Below are 22799 nucleotides of genomic sequence, written 5' to 3'. Positions count from 1 at the left end.
AGCTAACGGGACCCCCATTGTAAATATGACACTCCCTTTCGGATCGGAAGGTCCTGGGTTCGAGCCTCGCTCGGCGCATAGTTGAGTCCTTGGAAAGGCTCTTTAATAACATTATCTCACTGTACTCAGGTGTAAAATGAGTACCTAGTCGTTAAATGAAAATAAAATTCCCTTTATTCATCCCATAGGGGAAGTTTTTCTTTAGGGGACTATTCCAAGGGAAGACTGGAATAACTCAGGCGTTAGCCGCAGTGCAACGCCGCAAACTGAGCTCAGGCGAGCGAGGTAACTTTCTCAAGACCGTACCGCTGACCACGGACCATAATGCGAGCTCCCCAAGGTTGTGCAGCGTTGTTTGTAGCTTGTTGGAAACTCCAAACATAGGATTGAAAGAATATACATTAATTAATTAACCTTTTGGTTTACCAAGGTCACTGAATTTAGCCAATACGATTAGTTGGCAAAAACAAGTAAGAATCGGCGCGTGAGTTTTATGCCCTTCAGTTTGTCACAGACCTATCACGTCATCCCGTCACCGTAACTCTTTGAAGCGGGAGCTCGTGTCTAATCTTACCCAACATCAAATTAATGTTACCCACTCATTTCACACCTGAGTATACGGTGAGACAGAATGATTAAAGAGCCTTTACCAAGGAGTCAACTATGCGCTGCTCGGAGCTGGACTCGAAGCTTGAACTTTCCGATTCAAGGATGAGTGACATACCACTAAATCACAAAACCGCGCCCATCTAGTCCCAGATATTGCGTAACAAGGTAATTAATGTTATTTTAGAAGAATTTCAACCTCGTCGTTTAAGGGTTAATCGTCATATTATGATTCAAATGAGAGTTATCCGTGATTTTGCCAGCCAGGAATCAGCTGGCATGTCTAAAAATAACTTGAAGAGTAGTTTTCCAAAACTCCCTAACTCCGTTCTTCCCATTTTGAGATATTGAGGATTATTTCCCCTAAAATGTCTCAGTCGGTCTATTATTTTATCATATTTAAACTTCAAATTCACACAAATCTTTGGAAATTCTTGTGCCATTCGATTCTTAAAATAAAACTTACGTTTCATTTTATCTCATGGATGGAAAATTTCAAAAAGTAGAAAAAAAAACGACTTAACGAGTTTTGAAAATCCAGCCTTCGATTAATTCTGGAAATGCCTGGCGTTTTGAAAGAGGCGATTTATCATCTGATCTGTCTTATTTTCTGGAACATTATAATACAAATTACAACACGATTTTGCCTTATCGGCAAGTTGAATAAAGTCATTTATAATATTAGCTTGAACTTTATTTCAAATTTGAACAATAAATTTCGTCAAACCCTCACGCGACTTGTTGCCAGTGATACTAAGTTGCAACTTTTCTGACGGCTAGTTTTAGCCACAGATCAGGCGAGCAACACAATATGACGTTTATTGATGAGTAATGAACTGATATAAAAGGTGTACATAGATAAATCGTGTCATTATCGGTGTGAAAACACGTTGATTGAGTGCAAGTTTGTTTGACTGATTGCGAGACTACACGATGTTCAGCTCAGTTCAGTTCCAATTCCAGTTCCGGTGCCATCTCTTCGGTAGAGGTCGACTTGAAATTATAGTACGCCGCTCTTTTCTGTTGCACGCTTTTTGGCTGCATTCAGCTGCAGAGAGTACACTCCGTCTTTCATATTCACATCGTCCATCCATGTTCTCGGTGGTCTGCAATCAAAGTTGCCCTCCTCAATGCATTGAGCGTTATTCCTCAGCTACAGAGAGTCCACTTGAACATTTCACATCGTCCATCCATGTTCTCGGTGGTCTGCAATCAAAGTTGCCCTCCTCAATGCATTGAGCGTTATTCCTCAGCTACAGAGAGTCCACTTGAACATTTCACATCGTCCATCCATGTTCCTGGTGATCTGCCTTCAACTTTGCCATCCTCAATGCACTGAACATTCTTCTTGCTTTTGTGATAACACTAATACTGATTGTTGTCCATCATCGACGAACAAGGTCGATTTGTGCTAATGAGTGTCGTTATTTTCAACTTTAATCTTAATCTGACGTTAATCCTATAACACTCCAAGGATAATTCTGAGATTATAAATTCAATAATCTCATTGGCGGTTTAAATCCTTCGTCCTTATTAAAAATGTGTTTGACATGTAAGTAGTTCTTCTTAGCCGGAAATCCAATTGCTTTAGTGTTAATCCTAATTTTGTAGTTAGATAAATTAATCACAATTTATTGACACCCTTTGGATTGGACGGTGATCTGACGGCTATGTGGTATTGTTTCAATTGATCTCATGGATGGAAAATCTCAAAAAGTAGGAACCAGCCTTCATTTGAAAATTTAATTAAGTTAATATTTAATGAAAAGATCTGTTTTTAGGCGGTTGAAAAAAAAAGAAAGTCCGATTGTTTATGAGGGAAATTCACTTTCATCCAGGACATTGTTTCCAGTTCAAAGTTGATATAAAATGTTTACTGACCAAATAAGTTGCGTGATACAATCAGAATGAAGTTATCTCATTTATTTTGATGATATATCTAGATACTATTCATTTATTTTCACCGCCCCCCCCCCCTGTCTTCTTCCCATCAGTCCGTGCGATCAACGTTAATGACGCTAAATTATTGCCCTGCCTTAATCTGACCAGTTTGTAATCTATCTGAGCCAAAACCCATAATTTCGTGGTCTGGCTACGACGGGCATGAGCTCAATATCAGTCTGAAAATATAAACATATTTCTAAAAAAATAATTTTGGCCAGAAAACTCGTCCTCAAAAAGTCCTGTCGTATTCTGAAAAACAACAGCAACACATTAAAAACATTTTGCCCCCCCCCCCCCCCAAAAAACAAAAACAAAAAACAAAACAAAAAAAAACAAAAAAAAAAACGCCATTTGATGATCGGTTAAAATGACCCTCATATCTTAGCAAAATTTCTCAAGCCTGGGACTTGTCGAAATGTTCTTTAAGTCCCAGGTTTAAGAGTTTTTGACAAGATTAGGGTCTATTAAATCGATCGAATAATGGCGAGTTTTTTTGGCCATAAAGTTTTTAATGTGTTGGTTTTTTTTCAGAATACGACAGAACTTTTTGAGAAATGGTAGAACGCTCCATTGTCACGCATGACCCCTCTCTCCCTTCCCCTCCCCCCTCCCCCACCCTTGTGTTCTATTTAACCTGAAACGCTTTTTGAAACATTTTAAGAGAGAGAGAGAGAGAGAGAGAGAGAGAGAGAGAGAGAGAGAGAGAGAGAGAGAGGAGCAAGAACGAGGGGAAGAGGTAGAGAGAGAGAAAGAAAGAGAGAGAGAGAGAAAGAAAGAGAGAGAGATAGAGAGAGAAAGAAAAAAAAAAGAGAGAGAGAGAGAGAGAGAGGGGGGGGGGCAGGAGGAGGAGAAGGTAGAATTGATTCAAAAGAGACGAATAACTAATTCCACTAAAAACCATCTTAATAGAATTCCGAAGTACGGTGAGAGAATGTGAACCAAGAGCCTTCGGCAATGACTCAACTATGCGCCGAGCGAGGCTTGAACACAGGCCCTTCCGATCCGAAAGCGAGTGCCATATCGCAAGACCATAGAGCCGCACAGATACCTAAGACTTAGATCGTGTTTATCATGGTGAATGAACTGCTGTGATTATGCCTTAAGTTTATCATTGATTAGGCTAGCTTAAATTTATGGAAATGTGCGACGTAAGTACTTTTAGTACTCGAGTCTTTAATTTGTCCGAGCTATGGCGATTCTGCCGGACTCTGTAAAAAGCAACAACAAAAACATACACTTATTAATACGTTTTGGCCAGAGAACTCGTCCTTCAAATATCGATCGACTAAAATGCCCCCTATCATGAAATGAAATCCCCTCTGAACTCTCAATATGAGACTTCCAAAAATAATTCTTTGTTGTTTCAGCTATATGAGTTTTCACAAGATGACGATCGATATTTTAAGGACGAGTTTCCTGGCCAAAATTTTTTAAAAAATAAATGTGTCGTTGTTTTAATTATCAGAGTGCTATAGTTTTGTTTTGATGGGAATAAAATGAACACTTGATAAAATGTCACTCTAACACTCCCATGGGACACGAGCTGGGAGGTTTTGAGAATTTTGTAGATCTGTAAAATAATCGCATGTTAATATCGTCGGGCTTAATGATGGCAAAAACAACTTTGGTATTGACAAGTGCCCAGGGGATGGCAAAGAAGACAATAAGTGGTAATTTTCTCGTTTGATGATAGGGATAACGATATTTACAATCACTTATACCGCCAATTAAGTGTTATGGTAATTGGTAATTATTGTAATGGCAGGAATAATTTGTTTTATAGTATTATGCCAACTAATGATAACACTATAAATTACTACTGATACTACTACTACCACTACTACTACTACTACTACTACTACTACTACTACTACTTCTACTACTACTACTACTACTACTACTACTACTTCTACTACTACTACTACTACTACTACTACTACTACTACTACTACTACTACTACTACTACTACTACTACTACTTCTACTACTACTACTATTACTTCTACTACTACTACTACTACTACTACTACTACTACTACTACTACTAAACTACTACTACTACTACTACTACTACTACTACTACTGCTACTGCTACTGCTACTGCTACTACTACTACTACTACTACTACTACTACTACTACTACTACTACTACTACTACTGCTACTACTACTACTACTACTACTACTACTACTACTACTACTACTGCTACTACTACTACTACTACTACTACTAACTATACTACTACTACTACTTCTACTACTACTACTACTCTACTACTACTACTACTACTACTACTACTACTACTACTACTACTACTACTACTACTACTACTACTACTACTACTACTACTACTACTACTACTACTACTACTACTACTACTACTACTACAACAACAACAACAACAACAATTCCCACCAATAATCAACACCATTAGAATATAATGAGTGATAAATTGCCTATCAATGACAAGCAAACATAGTGTACTCTATTATCAGAATATGAGACGTCATCATTTCACACGCTGGCGGATGTGAACACCTCCGAGGTGTGAAAAGGGTATCGTATGCTCATTTGACACCTTTACAAAGTCTTAAATTTCTCTTTCACATCAATGTCTGAATACCTCCCGTTTTATTACACTTTCTCTTTCGCACAATCTTCTTCACAAACATCTCGTTTACAATTCAAACAATCTTTCAACCCAACCATCCACCCAACTCTCTATCTATCTATCTATCTATCTATCTATCTATCTATCTATCTATCTATCTATCTATCTATCTATCTATCTGTCTGTCTGTCTGTCTGTCTGTCTGTCTGTCTGTCTGTCTATCTATCTATCTATCTATCTATCTATCTATCTATCTATCTATTTATATAGCTATCTATCTGTTCATCAGATATCTGTCTATATACATATCTATATATCTATTTATATATCTATCTTTCTATCTATCTATCTATCCATCTATTTATATATAATATATATATATATATATATTATATATATATATATATATATTATATATATATATCTGTTTATCAGCTATCAATATACCTATCTATCTATCTATTTATACATCTATCTTTCTATAAATCTATCAATATATATATATATATATATATATATATATATATATATATATATATATATATATATATATCATTGCCTTTTCACCCTGGGTCAGGTATAGGCCGCAGACAAACAGTTTCCATCCTTCTCTCTCTCTCTCTATATATATATATATATCTGTGCATGTGGAGCCTGTCTTTTTTACGCCTGATATTTTGCGATAGAACCAATTCGTATATTTTGAGGCCGTTCTTTAGCTTACTTGTCGTATTTCATAATCAACCAAGAGGCTCTCCAGACTCTGAAAGCGTGGCCGAATTATCCCACCCCCCCCCCCATACACACACAACAACAACACCACCACCACCACCACCAACAATAACAACAACAACAACAACACAAAACACACATGAAGACAAATGTGTAGCTGTAATAACGTTGTAAACAACGTGTCCCATTGTATCTGCAATCACTTGTACTTTCACTCCATCCTCTCGCAATCACAAACAAACCGTGAACGTTTTCTACACTATTCCACCACCCCCTGTGTCCGGGCCATATTATTATTCCACAAGCCTGAAAGGCGATGGTTTGACACTAGGCAGAGCTGGAGTAATTTACCGTAAACTGGACAAATAACATTTATTGTGTCAGTCATGGCAGAAAACGTTTACTTCATATATTTCGATAAATTTAGATGACCCCTATGTTGATTGTAATCACCATTTTGTCAAAAACTCCAAAACCTCAGACCTCCAATAAATGATTCAGATTTTCCAAACATGTCAAAAGTCTCAAATCCCCGAGTTTTTGTCTTTTAGTTGTGGCGATCTTTATTAAAGATATTATTATATTATTATGTGGTGAAAACCTTCTGGCCATTTTTTGAAGAAAAAAAACGTGTTCTGTGATTGCATGGCAGTAATTAGTTGTTGTATTCCTTACGGAAGAGTCGTTGTGGCCCACGAACGACGATGACGGGAGCTCGTAAGCAAAAGAAATCAAGATGAACAAAATAACCCAAACCTGTTTTTCCACGGAATAGACACGCGATGTCCTGCATTGTTCTCTGACTGTCGTACTCTGGAAAAAAAAAAAAAAACATATTAAAAAATTTGGCCAGAAAACTCGTCCTTCAAATATTGATCGATTTAAATGACTCATCTCGGCAAAAAAAAAAAAAAAACAAACTCTCAAACCTGGGTCTTCAATCAAGACCTCGCAAGGTCCCAGTTTTGAGAGTTTTTGCCATGATGAGGGTCAGTTAAATCGATCGATATTTGAAGGATGAGTTTTCTGGCCAAATTTAAAAAACAAGTTTTTCAATTGTACGGAAGTTAATTGGTTAATGGAGAGGCCGAGAGAGAGAGAGAGAGAGAGAGAGAGAGAGAGAGAGAGAGAGAGAGAGAGAGAGAGAAAGAGACAGAGAGAGAGAGAGGGGGGGAGGGGAGATAGAGAGGAAAGTGGGAGAGTGAGATAGAGAGGATAGAGGGAGAGTGAGAGAGAGAGAGAGAGGGGGGGGGGAGAAAGAAAGAGAGAGAGAGAGAGGGAGAGAGAGAGAGAGCAAGAGAGAGAGAGGGTGTGTGTGGGGGGGGGGGGGGGGGGAGTTGGGGGAAAAAGTGAAGAAAAAAAAGTGAGATAGATAATGTAAGATGTTGCAAAAAAGATAAGCGTAGAATAATGGAGGGTGGCGGTGGGCATTATTATAACTGGTACAGGACTGGGCGGTCAGATAAGACACGGGAGATAACGCGGGACAACGGAATCAGCTTGCATAAGGACGGATTCTCGAAACCCCCAAGGCTGGAATGCTTTAATTGCGGCTTGGGTATTCAAACACTCGTCCCTGGAATTTACAACTTGCCTTTTTTCCCCCTCCCATTCAAGCCGCAATGAATGAGAGTTACCTTTTCTTTGAATTCTCTGCTATTTTGGGAGCGCTGAGGTTTCCAGCGGCTCGTAATTTCGGTGCTTGACACAATAATACCGTTCTATTTTTATCCCACTGAAGACATTGAAAACGCCTTGTGGCTGATATTCAATCTTGTGGAAATATTTGCCATTTGGATGTCTTCAATCCCCCTAACTGCAACACTGCCAATACTGCCGTACTCTGTAAAAACCTATTTTTTTAAAAAATGGCCAGAAAACTCGTCCTTCAAATATCGATCGATTTAAATGACCCCCATCTTGGAAAAAAACAAACAAACAAAAAGTCCCAGGTTTCATCGTTTTTGCTAAGATGAGGGTCATTTAAATCAATCGATATTTGAAGGACAAGTTTTCTGGCCAAATTTTCAAATATGCGTTTTTCTAGAGCAGTAAAGCATTGGCAATTGTTTGGAGGAAAATTAAACAGTTAGCTGTCGTCTTCGGATAAATACGTATTTAATAATTTGGCCAGAAAACTCGTCCGAATATCGTACGATTTAAATGAACCTCATTTCGGCAACATCATCAACAACAAAAATCCCAAACCTGGGACTTCGCGAAGTTTTTATTAAAGTTCCAGGTTTGAGAGATTTGGTTGTTGTTGCCAATATGAGGATCATTCAAATCAATCGATATTTGAATGACGACTTGTTTTATTTTGGGGCAAAACATTCAATAGAAAGATGTAAACTGGTAAGAGACGAATCCCTATCAATGTTGTCATGTTTGGATCATAATTGGTTACAATTCCTTCTTCTTCTTCTTCTTCTTCTTCTTCTTCTTCTTCTTCTTCTTCTTCTTCTTCTTCTTCTTCTTCTTCTTCTTCTTCTTCTTCTTCTTCTTTTCTTCTTCTTCTTCTTTCTTCTTCTCTTCTTCTTCTTTTCTTCTTCTTTTCTTCTTCTTCTCTCTTCTTCTCTTCTTCTCTTCTTCTTCTTCTTCTCTCTTCTTCTTCTTCTTCTTTCTTCGTTTTCTTCTTCTTCTCTCCTTCTTCTTCTTTCTTCTTCTTCTTCTTTTCTTCTTCTTCTTCTCTTCTTCTTTTTCTTTTTTCTTTTCTTCTTCTTCTTCTTCTTCTTTTTCTTCTTCTTCTCTTCTCTTCTTATTCTTCTTCTCTTATTAATAATAATATAATAATAATAATAATAATAATAATAATAATAATTATTATTATTATTATTATTATTATTATTATTATTATTATTATTATTATTATTATTATTATTATTATTATTATATTATTATTATTATTTATTATTATTATTAATATCGTCATGATCATTATCATCATCGTCACCATCATCATCATCATCATCATCATCATCATCATCATCATCATTATCATCATCATCATCATCATCATCACCATCGTCATCATCATCATTATTAATATTTTATTTTTCTTATCCACATGACAGTGTCCTCACAAAGACGACCCCCTCCTCTGAAAAGGCTTATACATCGGGGTGAGCATGTTTCTCATAATTTAGTTTTAGACTAACTGCCCTAATTGGAAAGAGATATTTTTCTCTTAAACAAAACAAAGCAAAACAACCCCCCCCTCCCCCCACCCCCACTAAAAATGGAAACAAAATAAAGAAGCAAAAAAAAAATGTGAAAAAATAAAGCCCAGAAAAAAAAACACAGAAAAGAAAGACAACAAAACAAACAAACAAAAAAAAAAAACAAAAAAAAAAACACTGATTTTGTTCAAATCTGATCTCTTGACTTAAAACTAACTTTGTAAAATTTATTTTAACAGTTCACTGTCGTAGTTTGGAAAAAAAGACGTATTTAAAAAATTGGTCTGGGAACTCGTCCTTCAAATATTGATCGATTTAAATGACTCATCTTGGTAAGAACTTGTCAAACCAGGGATTTAAAGGAAGACTTCACGAAGTGAGAGAGAGAGAGAGAGAGAGAGAGAGAGAGAGAGAGAGAGAGAGAGAGAGAGAGAGAGAGAGAGAGAGAGGGGGGTGGAGTAATAATATTGTACATTGTCTTTGGCGGGTCCCGCGAGTCGTGTACATATATGCAGGTCTGACATCCGAACCAATCCACATATGGGTAAAGTTTAACATTGTTGTAATTGACAATATTTTACGTCATTGAAAAAAAAAAGATTTCCATTACAACAATGAGCACATACGGAATTGGGTTATCAGACCCAAATATGTGCAAATAGGTGCATGTTGTCTTTGGCCATACCGCGATTGAAAATAATAATAGCCAAGTCATCGCAAATCAGAGAGAGCTACATGAAAATAATAATTAATATAATATTATAAGAAATAGAAGACGACTAACTTTATCAACCAACAACAGGGCTATCATTGAACTGAACGTGGTTCAGACACCCAGGTCGACAGAGTCCATGTTTGATAGAGCGACGTCCCAGGTCCCGTGTTGACACAGGGTTAGGTTTCTTGCTCCCCACTTGAAATTCTTTACCACACTGTCCCGAGCAGAACTTTGCCCTTACTTGTAATGACACACGTTGACAAAAACACTTTTCTGTCATTTTCATTGGATATCAATTTTTAAAAAAAATCTCTTCATTCAAAACTAGAGAGCATTTATTGTGTGGCTGGCTGAGAAAACCCGGAAAGATGAGCAAATTTCATAGAGTTCTGTATGCAGTGGTGTAGACCACATCTATCTGATCACTTTCAGTTTTCTTGTATGTCTATTTGAATCCAAGTTATGAATTTTTTTCTGAATAAATTTAGTTGCTATGTGAAACACTTTATCTTCGATTTTTACTCATATCTCGAATCGAAGCTTGCCGCTTCTTCCCGGGTTTTCTCAGCCAGCCTCACATTTATTAAGCGCAATATCTACTAAACGTGCTTAAAATAAAGCGCTTTACAAGGGATCCCAAGTCAACTGCACCATATGAACATGTAGAACGAGACATGAGGCCTGTTAGCCGATATAAATTTTTTTATTCGGACAGATACAACACCTGAGTACGGTGAGAGAATGTGAGTAAAAGACTCGACTATGCGTCGCTCGTGACTCGAACTCAGGACGTTCCGATCCGAAGGCGAGTGTCATAAAACTTGACCACATAGCCGCATATCCCCAAAGGGAAATTTGTCTCTAGAGTCTATTCCAAGGGGAAGACTAGAATAACCCTAGAGTCAGCCGCAGTACAGAGTCGCAAAGTTAGCTAGGCGGAGGTGGCTTGCTCAATCAGAGCCGCACAGCGCGGCGGGTAGTCGAACTCGGTACCTTTCGGGTACGAAACAAAGACCCATACCGCTGAACCACGATGCCCGAATCGAACCAGATGGCCGCAAATTGATACGAATCACGACCATGCAAGACTTCTGTCCTGACGAAGACTCGCGTTTTCTGAGTTCTTGTGGTAATAGTAGCGTATGGTTACATCTCCACACCAGAAGTCTCCAGCCAGTCTTTAAATTCGTCACCGCAGTTGAGGACAGCCTCAAAATCACGTCACAGGACAGTGAAAGATTATGTGGTCTGCTGTCTCTGGCTTTCCCTTGTCTTAGGAATTCTGTTTCACGTTCTGGTTTTAGGAGAGGGCCCCGGGGGGGGGGGGGGGGGGGGTGGTTAATGATGTGCATATTTTGGGGGAGGAGGGTTGGGCGACCGGTCACAGATAACAATCCGAGCGCTTAAATGACCTAAACAGTGTTGAAAGCGCCGTTAATCACCTAAAATCAAACAAACCAACAGATGACAAGCATGCCGTGTTTTGTCAGCCTACGGGAGTGTAACCAGGTCGCTGGTGAAGCTTTACGTCCCACGGGTCAATTGAGAGCAAATCTCTTGACAAAGAGAATCACCCGCCTTGATGAGAACACGGCCTAACTTTGAAAAAGAAAATACACCTAATTAAAAATTTTGGTGAGAAAAGTTGTCATACGAACATCGATCAATTATAATGACTAATCTTGGCTAAAACTCTCAAATCTGGGGTATCAAGGAAGATTTCGCGAAGTCCCAGGTTCGAGAATTTTTTTTTTTTTAACAAGATGAGAGTCATTCCAATCGATCGATATTTAAAGAATGAGTTTTCTGGCCAAAATTTATAATTCGGGTATTTCAAAAAAAAACACACACACGACTTAATAGCTCCTCCCCTGGACGGCTTGAATGGCGTGTGCAGTCAACACCCAAGGCAAACCGCTTGAACATCACTTCAAGAATGCTTCAGCTCTCATCCCACTTCTGTCCTTCTTGCGGAACACTTGAGAAGATCTTGGTATTTTTAAACACCCTCCCAACAATGATGTTTTTCTCTCGTCCTATTATTTATTGAGTATTTTTAATTGACTTATATATCCATCCATGGCCAATATGACGCTGTTGATTCCAACTCGGTGTCAAATCAATGACTGCGTTTGACGTCATATTATTATTTATCGTTATTTTGCCAGCCAAGGGTTGATCTTAATAACATTCATACTCTTTAGCAATTTAAAAAGTTTGTCATCATTAAATGGCGGAGTTGTTGTTAATCCTAACACGATTTAATGATAATATTTAATGGGTTATAGCGTAGCCATCGTTATGTTATAGATAGAATGCGCTTGGCCAAGGAGTTCACAACATTGCCATCCGGAAGTATAACGGACCAACACACAAACTCTGTGTAACCATGAACTTTTATAGTCTGGTTAATATAGTTTAGTGAGAACAACTCACAAACGCGGATGGCAAAAGCAATAACAAAGGCCTGAGTGACGTCATCTTTGAACTATCTATAGCCTGATACTGAAATCCAAAAGGACTGGCAGTTTGACGTCATTATTTAGTTTTTGCACCGCCTAGTGAGTTGTCGTTAGTAGAGCTCATGGAAACAAGTTATTTCATTGGTTGAACTATTGAATACAACACGATTTGTTTTCTTTTGTGGCAAAAGACTGGCATTTTGACGTCATTTTTTGGTCAGTATCAGGCCATAACTTTACGAAGGCCACGGTTAGGTTATAGTCGAATCAGTCGGATGTTTCTTTTTCACAACTTTTTGTGTCCACCATGACCTCAACAGTAGGTCACAGATCACGTTCATTATCACGTGACATGTACACGAGCCAACCCCTGATAAACTCGTTTATTAAAATTATATTTTTTCATTGCATTACCAAATAATTCAATTTTCAATCAGCTGACTTGCGCTGGAAAGATACTATTTAAAACATAATGGCCAGAAAACTCTTCCTTCAAATATCGATTGATTTAAATTACCCTGTATATAATATCGCTCACTTACCGTATAAGAAAGCAAAATGGTCCGTATAAACTTAAGTTAATTGATTGTATTTAAAAAATGAGAGGAATCGCAAACTGGTATCGATTTAATGCAAGTACTCCCACCAAATTGTCATACTCGCTAACGGAAGGTTGACACACAACCCACGTGCTAAAAATGATGGCGTCTGTTTTCGAAGGGATTTGACGAAACAAAATTGATTTTTTCGACATAATCATCGCATTCTTATAACACACACACACACACACACACACACACACGCGCGCGCGCGCGCGCCATCTTCATGTCAATTGTAAACTCACCCTGAAAAATTTGATCACGATTCTGTCCAGTGGTTTCAGAGCCTTAGTGTTACAAAATATCCAATTTGCCAAATATATGATAAAATACTATAAATAGTATTCTTACATTATTTGTTATCTAAACGAAAAGGGATGGATATTAGATTATAACCATTTTTGGACACTTCCATATTGCTTTGATCGAACTTTATTAAATTAGTTTGATTAAACCAAGCATTAAATCATGACGTTAGTTGTTAATACGTCTCATTTTATTTAGATTTTACGAAAAACAGTTTGATTAAACCAAGCATTAAATCATGACGTAGGTGAATACGTCTCACACTAAACAAGGAATTCATTTTGCCGTGTCCAACGTACACACAATTAAAGGTCTGATAACAGAACGCAATAATTATGGGACTTGATTTAACATGATTGTCACGGACAATATTTTGTTTTACTTTTATTATTAGAGCATTTCCATTACAAGACTCTGTTCCCATGACAATTTTGGGTTATAAGGACCTGCAAATAAGCTCACGTTGGCTGATTTTGTCGTGTTGTGTTGAAATAGGACATTAGGACATCTCTTTCCATCTAGAAGAAATATTAAAATTATATTATTGGATTGATAGTAGATAGATAAGAATTTCTAGGAGCTTCCGTATTGCACGGATGTCAATGTACAGATTGATATCAGATTACCCGTTTATATATAGTTCTTGATTGAATTAACACGTCATCTAAATCGTCAGTTTGGTATTATATTTATTGATAGAATGAAGATGACGTCACCCAGGTCTTTGTTATTGTTTTTTTTTTTTGCCATCCGTGTTTATGAGTAATTCTCACTAAGCTGTATTAACCAGACAAGTAGAAAACGGTAGGGGCTGCCTGAAGCCGGTTAGTATTAACCAGACTATAAACGTTTAAGGTTACATATAGTTTTGTGTGTTGGTGCGTTATACTTCCGGATGGCAATGTTGTGAACTCCGAAGCCAAGCGCATACTATTCTATATGCGTCTATGTGGTCTTGTGGTATGGCTTTCGCTTTCTGAAGTCCCGTTTTTCACGATAGGCAGATCAAGACTCTGAAGTCTTAGATATGTTAAATAAAACATGGTGCGCTAAGATTGTATGTAGACTTCAGACTTTTGGTCCGCCGATCGTGAAAATCGAGACTTCAGAGTTTTGATCCGCCGATCGTGAAAATCGAGACTTCAGAGTTTTGATCCGCCGATCATCAATATTTTAAAGATTGAGTAAAATGTAAAATTGATGTAAAAATGCTAAAAATAGGAAAATTGAAGATACCCGAGGAGGAACAGTCTTTCACGTACTTTCCATCTTTCTCCTCTTTCCTCCTCTCTCTCACTCCTCTCTCTCCTCCTCCCTCTCTCTCTCTCTCTCTCCTCTCTCCTCTTCTCTCTCTCTTCTCTCCTCTCTCCTCTTTCTCCCTCCTCTCCTCCCTCTCTCCCTTCCCTCCTCTCTTTTGTGGTTCTCTCCTCTCTCTCTCCTCTCTCTCTCTCTTCCTCACTCTCTCTGTCTCTCTCCTCTCTCTGTCTCTCTCTCTCTCTTTTCTCCTCTCTCTCTCTCCCTCTCTCGTTCTCTCTCTCTCCCCCCCCCTCTCTCTCTCTCTCTCTCTCTCTCTCTCTCTCTCTCTCTCTCTCTCTCTCCCCCCCCCCCCCCCCCCCCCGAGAAAACTCGTCCTTCAAATTAATATCGATCGATTTAAATAACCCTCGTCCTCGCATTTAAAAAAAAATCTCAAACATGGGACTTAAGGACACTTCGCGAGGTCCCAGGTTTGAGACTATTTTGCTAAGATGAAGGTCCCTTTAAATCGATAACGATATTTGAAGGACGAGTTTTTTGGCCAATTTTTTTTTCAATACATGTTTTACAAGAGCACGTCAGTTAATAACTTGTAATCTGAAACGCATAACACCTTCAAAGGACATTGCAAAGTGTTACTGTAACAGTCTTCATTAAGGGGCAACGTGGCTCAGCTGTACGGTAAGGTCTCTGCTTCGTACCTGAAAAGTACCGATTTCGATCACCCGCCGCTGCACTGTGTGGCCTTGAGCAAGTCACCTCGCCCTAGCTCAATTTGCGGCGCTGCGGCTGATGCCTGGGTTATTCACTTGGAATAGACCCCCGAGACAAATCGCCCCTATGGGATGAATAATAGGAATTTTTATTTATTTTAATTTTTTAAAAAATTTTCTTGTGTTTTAAAGTAGGTTACGTATCGACGTAACATTCTTCTCTTCAAGACTCTTTGCCTTAGAGATTTAACATTCTAACACTTTAAACTCTCTATCCGTCGATGGTAGAGCACTCGCTTCACACTATAAGGTGGATGGGAAGGGGGATTGACTGGGTACGATCCCGGGTGAATACGACATAAAATAGACATTGTCTACCCAGCAATGATTGTGTAGATCAGATGTATGTCTCTTAGCACTGGCAGGAAGTTTTTTATATATATATATTTATTTTTTGCGATAGACTAGCGTCTTATCCAAAGGATAGCAAGCAATTTGCTGCAGTCCAATTATTTCTGTTGAAAGTGGGAATAAACTCTGGTTTCATTGGTTTTAATGGTTCTGAAGGACTTCTCTTTATATCGTTTATCTACGTAATATATTGTTTACGTTATAGTTATAGATATAGATGATACGTGTTAACTGCAGAAATATGTGTTACAAATATAAATATCTTATAAATATATTTATGTATAGAAATGTTTTAACCTTACCCAGTTATGCCGTACTCTGATAAAACACGCATTTAAAATTCTGGCCAGAAAACTGAATCCTCCAGTTATCGATCGATTAAAGTGACCCTCATTTGTGACCATCCGTCTCAAAACGGTATTATGTCGGGATGATTCATAACCCAAAAATGTAAATTTAGAGATAGAATGATGAGAAATTGGACCTTAGAATTTTTTGCAAAGCAATAAATGGTATTTATATTCCACCACGACGTAGAGAAGAAAGTAAACCCAAGTTTGATATTTGTGGATATGAATTCAACTTCCCTAACTGAGTGTATCCCGACATAATACCGCTTTGAGACGATGGGTCACATTTTGCCCAAAAAAAAAACAAAAAACAAAACACCCCTCTCAAACCTGTGACTTTACGTAAGATTTCGTTGAAGTCCTAGGTTTAAAAGTTTTTGCCCACGATGAGGATCGTTTTAATCGATCGAGATTTGGAAAACGGATTTTTTTTTTCTGGCCAAAATTTTTAAAGACGAGTTGTTTTTTTATCTTAGAGTTTGGCAAAATTGTGGCCAAATCGACACATTCATTATTCATCTCTTTATTCCGATAGTTAGCCAGAAACAGGGTAGACTCGCACCCGTCTAGATCCCTTGTCATGACAAGGAGAGATGGTGTGTGTGTGTGTGTGTGTGTGTGTGTGTGTGTGTGTGTGTGTGTGTTTGGAGGGCAGAATGGGATAGGGTGGGGGGAGAGGGGGGGGGGGGGGGGGGGGGTAGTGTCCGTCCACCGCTGCTGCACCATTAGCTTTGATGAGGAGATTTAGCCATCAGAACGTCTTGGGAATTTATCAATATATTATTCCTCCTACATGCTTATTTCACCCCGGCTGCTTTTATGAATCATCACCATCATCATCATCATCATCATCATCATCATCATCATCATCATCATCATCATCGTCGTCGTCGTCGTCGTAGGCGTCATCATCATCATTATCATTACCACCGTTATCACCATCATCGTTGTCATCATCATCATCATCATCGTCGTCATCCTCATCATCATTTATACTATTTGTTATACAATACTCATATATTTTAGTTCTTCACAACTGAAGTATCAACGTATAGACAATAAAAGAAACAGAAGGCTAGCAGCACTACAATCGTATTGACTTGAAAGATGATCACAAGAAGTAGGCATTGTCGTACTTCCATCCACTGACAAAACAATGTTTCAATACGATTCAACAGTCGTAACGTCACTTCCTTCCTAATGACGTATGGTAACTTAGTAACACTGGCTCTAAACTATCGGAACAATGGCGGACGCCTGTATGAAATATTTCCCCAGCGAGCATAAAAGCGTATCCAGAGGAAAAAACACACATAAATTTGATCATATTTTGACTTTTACACATTCTGATCACAAGGCATATGAAAAGTTCTAGCCAGCATGAAGAATAAAAAGTAATGATTTTCTTTGTTTAGAACCAAGATGGCCGCCGTTGCCGGGCGGCGTGACATCAGTCTACTGAATCCAATTTATTTCACAAATGGTCCACTTGCAAAGCACTTTGGTCATGGTTAGTGGATTGGACATAAGATAGTTCGAAGTTGACGTCACTCAGGTCTTTGTTATTGTTTTTTGCCATCCGCGTTCATGAGTAATTCTCACGAAACTGTATTAACCAGACTATAAACGTTCACGATTACACACAGTTTTGTGTGTTGGTCCGTTATACTTCCGGATGGCAATGTTATGAGCTTCTTATCCAAGCGCATACTATCTATAGAAAAACAAACAGTTTTTTGTTTTGTCTTTTACTACAAAGACTCCAAGCGTGGCTATGTGGTCTTGTGGTGGGACCCTCTTTTGTATCGGAAAGGGCTGGGTTTCTAGCCTTGCTAGCCGCATAGTTGAGTCCTTGGGAAAGGCTCTTTACACACATTCTCTCAGCGTACTCAGGTGTAAAACGAGTACTCGGCCGTTAACAGCATTGTCTCTGTCGGAAAATAATTGTACATATCGCCTAACAGGGCTCCTGTATCAATGTACACGTTACTCGCTGCTGTTGGTCAGACACCCTTTGTAAAGCGCTTTGAGCACGTTTAGTGGAGATTGCTCTATATAAAAGCTCAGGTTTTGGCTTGTTTTTTGTTTTTTTTGTAATCGATAAATGAGATTATGCTCAACATAATATTAACATAAAGATCTGAACTAAGTGTGTATGAAAGGTGCCAGACAAAGCAAGAAAGAAAAATACAAGGGGAAAAAAACATCCCAAAAAACCAGTCGACTTCGACTGGGATCAAACCTCAGACGTTCTGATTACCGGTAATCAGAAGGTCTGAGGTTCGATCCCCGGTAGAGGTCGACTGATTTTTTGGGATGTTTGTTTTCTTGTATTTTTCTTTCTTGCTTTGTCTGGCACCTTTCATACACTCTTAGTTCAGATCTTTATCTTACACCGATGTCTGCTCCTTAATTTCTTAATTTGATATTTTCAAATAAATAGTTTTAACACTTCTTTAAAATTCGAAGTCTCAAAATGTGAGAGTTTTTTTTGGACTCTGTGTGGAATCAAAGGGTATTTGACATTCTAAATAAAAATCCTGATAAAACATGGAGAAATGCGTTTTGTCAGAGGCCAGGCAAAGAGTATGAGTAGTGCCAGAAACAATGACAATCTGAAATGATGGAACTAACGGAATGTCTGTCTTTTCTATTGTAGAGTCTATTGAGAATTTGTGCCGATGATATATTGCCCAGTCTTTGACACATGCACGTAATATATATATATATATATATATATATATATATATATATATATATATATATATATATATATATATATTGTACTATCGATGTTTCAGGCCTTCCGGCCATCATCAGGACTGTATGTTACAACTCATGTAACACACAGTCCTGATGGTGGCCGGAAGGCCTGAAACATCGATATAGACTGACTCCAACATCGTGGTAAATATTACAATAATATTTCGCTCCATTGTTACATGTCGAGCACTATTCGTACCATATTTGTATCCAACACGATTCAATATATATATATATATAGAGTGTGTGCTTGGCTAAGAAACTCAAAACATTGTCATCCGGAATAAAACGGACCAACATACAAAACTATGTGCAACCCTGAACGTTTATAGTCTGGTTACTACAGTTAAGTGAGAATTACTCATAAACGGGGATGTCAAAAAACAATAACAAAGACCTGAACAACACTGAAAAGGTGACAAAAATTATATCTGTCCGTCGCAGGCCGTTAATGACTTTGGATCACGCCATATAGCAATTTTTTAATGTAGACTTTACATTCAATTCACTAAAGGTCATCATTAATCATTCTATTTGAAGGGCCAGTTTTGGTGTTTGTATTTTATCATTTATAGATAGATTGACGTTGGGCATCACTCGGGTCTTTGTCATTGTTGTTTTTACCATCCGCGTGTATGAGTAATTTTCACTAAACTGTATTAACCAAACTATTTACGTTCAAGGTAACACATAGATTTGTGTGTTGTCCGTTAAATTCCGGATGGCAATGTTGTGATGTGAGTTTCTTAGCCAACTGCATACTATCTATAGATGGACGGAAGTTGACGTCACTCAGGCCTTTGTTATTGGTTTTTGCCATCCGCGTTTTCGAGTAATTCTCACTTAACTGTATTATCCAGATAACAAACGTTCAAGGTTACACATATTTTTGAATGTATCTATACATTATTTTGTTCAAAAAAATTTTCCACTCCTTCAAACAGCCCAATATCACTTTTTAAAAAAATTTAAGTAAGCGTTTTGTGTTTAACAACAAAATGATTTATTTTAACAAAAGGGCTGAAGTAAAATTCGTTAGAACACTTGGCAATTTCTCTCAAGATATAAAGATAAGTCTTCAACAGAATCATTGCACATTAAAAAAAAAAAATTCAGTACAAAACGATAATAAAATCTCCATCTGGAGTGAAGCCATTTTTGGGAAGCAGCATGATTGATTATCGTCATCACAGATATATATATATATATAATATATATATATATATATATATATATATATATATATATATATATATATGGACGGAAGTTGACGTCACTCAGGCCTTTGTTATTGTTTTTTGCCATCCGCGTTTTCGAGTAATTCTCACTTAACTGTATTATCCAGATAAAAAACGTTCAAGGTTACACATATTTTTTAATGTATCTATACATTATTTTGTTAAAAAAACTAAGTATATATATATATATATATATATATATATATATATATATATATATATATATATATATATATATATATATATATATCCACACAATACCGATAACTGTCAAACCTTCCGCTTTTGGCGGAATAATTTCTATTTTCACTCTTCCTTTTCCACAATTCCGGCGTTGTCTCTAAAATTCCGATTTCCAAAGATTAATGATGATGTTTAATTAAGAAGAAGAAAATGGGGGGAAAAAAGGTTTGGGGGCGGGGGGGGGGGGGAGGGGGTTAAGTAACGTGAATTTTAAAAAAATATGATTACCAAAAAGGGAGCTAAGTAAGTAGGCACATTGATTTCACTCCTTTCCCCCTTCCCCATTCCATTACATGTGATGTGTAGTTTTGCCAGCTATGCCTAAATACTGTCTTTTTATGTGTTTGGTGACAAAGTTGGTGATCATTTCCATACAAAATCATCCATTGTAAAAAATTTCTTCTTCTTTTATTATTTTTTTTTCTTTTTTTTTTTTTGGTCTCAAATTCCTATTTTTTCTGACTTTCCGATTCCACTTCTGGAATATGAAAAGTTGGCAGGTCGGAATGCCCGAGATATCATAAGAATCATACGAGGAAGAGATCAATAAAAGGGTATAAATGCACAGCCAGTGTAATCGAGATGTCTGCTCGAGTCGTACTAGAATCGATACCATCCTATTTCCCTGTATAAGACATCAAAAAGTCACGGGATTAATAAGAACAAAGAAGATATAACCCCCCCCCCCACACACACACACACACACAAACTTGGGTAGCCCACGGTTTTGTTTTTTTTATTTCTCTTCCTAAGTCGATAGTCACAATACTTAATGATAAAAAAAAAACCAACCAACAACAACAAACGATTGAGCTTATATTTAGACTTGAAAGGTTTGGACCTCAATTAACGCTACGTCAGCATTAATACTCGTACTTGTAGGTAAGTGATCGAGTAATCGAATCTGTTTGAAGTATCGTCGGAGTCAGTCAGAATGTCAAGCGTGGAATGATGTCTAAATTGACGTGCATTGACAAAACCTGTTTTCCTCATTTTGACCAGAGAATTGTGACTTTGTACAGTACTCGTTGGATTCGAGCACGCCCAACTCAGCGGAACGGCCCGAAAGGTACCGAGTTCGAATACCCGCTACGTTGTGTGGCCTTGAGCAAGTCACGTCGCCTTGCTTAGCTCAGTTTGCGCGCTGCACTGCGGCTAACGCCCGGGTTTTCCAGTCTTCCCTTGAAATAGACCCTAGAGGCAAAATTTATTCTATAGGATAAATAAAGGGAATAATCTTTCTTTTTCTTTTTCTTTTTTTAACACTATAATATAATAATTCGTTACCTCTCATGAGTTTCGGATTTCGGCACACTCGGAAACCAGCACTCTTTTTAGGCTTTTCCCGAGAGCGTGCTATCATCCATCGAGCACTGTTTCAGAATATAATGAAATCATAAACATCAAAATTCAATGAAATTTTCTATTTAAGACTTTTGGAGAGGTTGAATCCTTCTTAATTAATCATTATAATTTTTTTTTTTAATTGAGCTTTATATAGCGCAATATCCACTAAATGTGCTCAAAGCGCTTTACAAGGGGTCCCTGGTCAACAGCAATATTTAACATGTAGGACGGGACATGACGATATTACAATTATTCGGACAAAGACAACGCTGTTAACGGCCAGGTACTCATTTTACACCTGAGTACGGTTTGAGAATGTGATAAAGAGCCTTTTCCCAGGACCTTCCGATCCCGAAAGCGGGTGTCATACCACTAGACCACATAGCCGCACAATATATAGAATAAATATGTAATAGTTTTCTTGACATAATGAGTGACTAATTTGGGAGCAGGCACTGGTGTAAGATAAATTTCTAAAAGTGTTTATGACACAGGGCAAAAGTAGAAATGAAACAGATACATCCCAAAAGTCCAACCTGGATCAATTTGTGTTCCGGACTGCGTTCTTTAAATTTTTTTTTTTTTTTGAATCTCCCTCATTCCTCATCCTTTACGTCATCCTGCAATAATTGTCAGCTGGATCTTTGTTAAACATAACGGAAAGTACTTTGCCGTATAAGAACGTCTTTTCCAATAATAGAGAGGTTTAGCAGATTATGCATGACGCATCACGCATCAGTCACCCGACCATTCTCATTATACGTTTAATTATGCTGCTATGCACATTTTATACGGGCTACCAAAATGTTTACATTGTGAAATCAAATAAAACAAAAAATCACATAGCGGCACTATTCTTACGTATCTATAATTAGAATGATCACGTGATAGTAGCGTGATGCGAGGTACGGATGATATTGCTAAACCTCTCTAATAACGCAGTCTTTACATCCGTCGGATTCTTCTTTACTTACCCTTCAACCCTCATTTCAATGTATGATGCCGGTATAGATAGTTCGAAGCTGACGTCACTCAGGACTTTGTTATTGTTTTTTATTTTGCCATCCGCGTTTATGAGTAATTCTAACTAAACTGTTTTAACCTGACTATAAACGACTATGGTTTACACAATGTTTTGTGTGTTGGTCCGTTATACTTCAGGATGGCAATGTTGTGAACTCCTTAGCCAAGCGCGTACTATCTATACAAACAATTTTCAAAAGCAGCTCTCTCCCATGTCGTCTTTTAATTTCTTCACCACAAAATATAACTTATTTACATTTATCTTTAATCCATCCAATCATTTCTCATTCCTCCGAT

General features: G+C 37.7%; 1 protein-coding gene across 3 annotated transcripts in view; it reads left to right on the top strand.

Moving 5' to 3' along the window:
* Nucleotides 1–22799, top strand: part of LOC144963281 (uncharacterized) — a 132606-nt gene that overhangs the window by 78292 nt on the left and 31515 nt on the right. For all 3 annotated transcript variants that reach the window (XM_078897160.1, XM_078897161.1, XM_078897162.1), the window contains one exon: nucleotides 8968–9015. The gene's annotated coding sequence lies outside the window, so the exon portion shown is untranslated. The remainder of the gene's footprint in view (nucleotides 1–8967; nucleotides 9016–22799) is intronic.

This window comes from Berghia stephanieae, chromosome 1 (genome assembly GCF_034508935.2).
Source record: "Berghia stephanieae isolate SIO BIC M18660-M18661 chromosome 1, UCSD_Bste_1.3, whole genome shotgun sequence".
Lineage (NCBI taxonomy): Eukaryota > Metazoa > Mollusca > Gastropoda > Nudibranchia > Aeolidiidae > Berghia > Berghia stephanieae.
Note: the sequence above shows the minus strand (reverse complement) of the source record. Positions and strands in the feature narration are given on the sequence as shown.